We start from the raw sequence: 3,635 nt of genomic DNA on the forward strand, positions 1-3,635 counted from the left end.
TGCAATAAAGCACTGTTTCTAAAAGTTGCAGACATGTTCCCACACTCTGATAGAGTTCGCACAGCTCTTCAGAGTCAACGATTTCCCATAGGCACAGTAAATTTTTTTTTTCCTTTTTGTCTTTTTTCTTGACCGGTAACGGGATCGCAACCCTCGGTGTCGCGCCCGTACCGCTACCGGCAACGGGATCGCAACCCTCAGTGTTGTGCCCGCACTGCACTCAACCAGTGAGCGGACTGGTCTCTATATGGGATCTGAACCCTCGGCGGGAGCGCCACCGCGCTCCCAAGCGCCATGCTCTACCGAGTGCGCCACCGGGCCAGCCCAGGCACGCTAAATTTTTAACTTAGAAAATAATCTAACCCGATCCTTAACATATTCATTAAGTACTATGAATATTTTAAGGTCTTTCTGTCTTAAAAAAAAAAAAATTCAGGTGTCTCACTAAAGAGTAATAAGTACATCTACTTTGAGACATTAGACTTTCTGGAACTGGCTCAACTGTATAAAATTTTAAGAATTATGTGAAAGTGTAGAATCAACATTCTATGAAAACAGTGTGACAAAATTAAACATTACTATGTTGAATGCTTTTCTAGTTTTAACTCAAAAATAGAAGTCATGAGTCTTCTATAACATTAATTTTAAAAACACACAGAAGAGAAAAGTGCTATTTTTCAAAAAGTACAATTTTTTCCCTACTATATATCAACATGGAATGATTTCAGTTCTCTTGTACTGAAAGCTGGACTTTTTTTTTTTTTGTCTTTTTTCCTGTCCGAGAACGGATCGCAGCCCTCAGTGTTGCACCCGCCCCTCGCTCAGCCAGTGAGCGGGAACCGGTCTGTATGTGGGATCCGAACCCTCGGCGGGAGTGCCGCCGCGCTTCCCAAGCGGTGCACTAGCGCAGTGTGCCACCGGGCCGGCCCTGAAAGCTGGACTTTTAAAAAACTAGTATTGCAACATTTAATATAACGATTTTAATCAGTAGTGGGTTCAGTTTCAGCGGGACCTCTCATTAGTCTTCGAATTCCTCTTTTTCCTGCAGGACCTTTTGGTGTTGCAAAACTTTGCTTATGTGCAAGCTGCTTGGGGTGTGCTTCTTCATAAAGGAAGTCTGCAGTCAGTTCGTCCCCGCTGTCTATCTCACTCTTTCTTATCACATCCATTCGTAGTCGTCTTTCTACGATTTCTAGCAGAGGGCTCTTGCAGCTAGAATACAGCATCCGTTCTCTTATACTGCACGTGTATCCTGGCACTGAATAAATAAAAACAACTGTACATAGTTGAGCTGTCTGTTATTTAATTTTTCCAAAGCCTGAAAAGCTTCTCAAGAAACAGGAAATGCTACTCCTTGTAGTGTTTGATGTTTACTGTCCACACCCACGTCAGTCTGTACCTCATTCACTTTAACCTGTCCTAATTCTTCCTCAGCTGCAGTCAGTGGGGCAGGGGAAGATTGTGACCGCAAGTGTTTGTTATATCCACGTAATGATCCATCTTCCTTTACGGTTCCAAACACTTCATCTTTAATGTGGCCACCTCCAAACTCCTTTTTCAGAGTTCTCTTGTTGCTGCATACGACATTTTTTGACGAACATGAGAATGATCCGGAGACCAGGCAATGAATATCCATTCACATCCTTGAGCGTTCTGAGAGTCTCACCTGAATCATATGTCGCATGGCTGTTTGTCCTCCAGCAGGTGAAACAAAGGAATCATAATCCCTATCCCAGGAATCTGAGGCCTGCCTACAAGATCCAATCACAACTTGCTCGTTTTCCATAGGTATTTTTGGAAGTCTGCATTTTCCATTTCTGGCTCTGGCAAATGTATCTTTAACATCTTCACTTGCTTGGATGCTGGTCTGGTGGGACATGGCGGCGGCCGCGGCTCCGGCTCCCTACACGCCTTCCTTTTAAAATTGGGAAAAGGACAAGGACATTCACAGTCACCACTCACAGTTTCCATAGTATCTGAGGTCTTGGCTAATTCTATAAGGAAATAAAAGGAATGAAGGGGCAATGAGTTGGGAGAAAAGAGAAATAACTGTCTTTCCGCCAGATGAGATTGTTTGCCTGGGGAAGCCACGGACGCTCGCACGGGACGGGAGTCTGCTCTCTAACACCCAGGAATCCACGCACGCGGGTGGGTCTGCTCCAACACGCAGGAATCAACGTTGGCCTCGCTGGGCCACAGCCTCTTCCTTTCCGAGCTCCGTTAAGGCACTTGATGCGCCAGAGCCCCCTTAACCCCACCCAGGGTTGGACCAGAGGGTGCCCCGCGTGTGGGGTGGGGGAGGCCGTCGGGGCCTCTGTGGGGAAAGCGAGGCAAAGGCAGGCAGCCTCAGTCTCCAGGGCACTGCCCCAAACCTCTGGGTTCCCCAGACACTGCACTCCCTCCTGCCCTCCAGCTGGTGGGAGTTTGGGGTGACACTTGGAGCCCATGGGCATCCTGAGTCAGAAGCCCAGGGTGGGGAAGACAGCACACCTGCCCTGGGTCCCTGTCTGGGGTCCACATCCCCATCCAGCTCCTCAAACCCGTGCCCAGGTCTGCAGAGGGCAGGCTGGCCGGCGGGCCACCCAGGCCGGGTGCTCTGGACCTCCGCGTGGGCTGGGGTCTCAGATTTGGGTGCAGCTTGCTTCCTGATGGCTCGTGTTGCCACATTCGGTAGGGGTGCGTTATCTGAGGGGGTCTTACAAACGTAAGAGTCCTGATCACTTGATGATATGAAGGCACAGTGTGGCGATCGTGATTTCGTAAATCTCCTTGTCTTTGATCAATGCACCCTGACAATGGGACGTGGGAACTGGGGGAATCTGGAGGCCAGACTTGGCAGGGAGTTGCTGTCGCTGCAGCTGGTGCAGAGGCACACGGGGTTTCTTTGCTCCCTCCTCTTGTCTGTGTTTGAATTCTCCACTATAAGAACTTTAAAGAACAAAACCACTTGGCTTCTTATCCCTCTGATTCCAGCCAGTTCCACGAGCCAACAGCCACGCCCTCGGGTCTTTGCAACAGAAACTAAAGAGCTGATGCACCTGGTCAGATACACCCAGTCCTGCTCCTCAACCTGGTCGTGAGTGTCTCGGTCCCTCCAGTCCCCTCTGTCCTCCTCCTCGACCTGGTCGTCAGTGCCTCGGTCCCTCCAGTCCCTTCTGTCTCTCCTCCTCGACCTGGTCGTCACTGCCTCGGTCCCTCCAGTCCCTTCTGTCCTCCTCCTCGACCTGGTCGTCAGTGCCTCGGTCCCTCCAGTCCCTTCTGTCTCTCCTCCTCGACCTGGTCGCGAGTGCCTCGGTCCCTCCAGTCCCTTCTGTCCTCCTCCTTGGCCATTTTACTGCTTGAAAGGACGTACCAGGAGCCTGTCTGATCCATCAGATACCTTAACCAGCGTGTCCCGCCCTACCCTTGATTTAGTCCTTGCCTTAAGGCTGAGATATAATAGTCTTCTGTCACTCAAAGCGTCTGTTTAGGGTTGACAGAGTGTCTTTTCCAACTTTATAAATCCCTGATATCAGGGACTGTCTCCTTTTCCCTTCATTCCTGCTCGTAAACCAGCCCGTTCTTGTCTAAGCAACTCTCTCCCTCTTTCAAGATATAATTCACATATGATGGTCCCTCAGTGTTGGTGGGGGATT

General features: G+C 49.6%; 1 pseudogene; it reads right to left on the reverse strand.

Annotated features, from left to right (window-relative positions):
• Positions 1-1,234: 1,234 nt before the first annotated feature.
• On the reverse strand, positions 1,235-1,885 carry LOC103589658 (annotated as a pseudogene).
• Positions 1,886-3,635: the final 1,750 nt, after the last annotated feature.

This window comes from Galeopterus variegatus, unplaced genomic scaffold (assembly GCF_000696425.1).
Source record: "Galeopterus variegatus unplaced genomic scaffold, G_variegatus-3.0.2 Scaffold711, whole genome shotgun sequence".
NCBI classification, from domain to species: domain Eukaryota; kingdom Metazoa; phylum Chordata; class Mammalia; order Dermoptera; family Cynocephalidae; genus Galeopterus; species Galeopterus variegatus.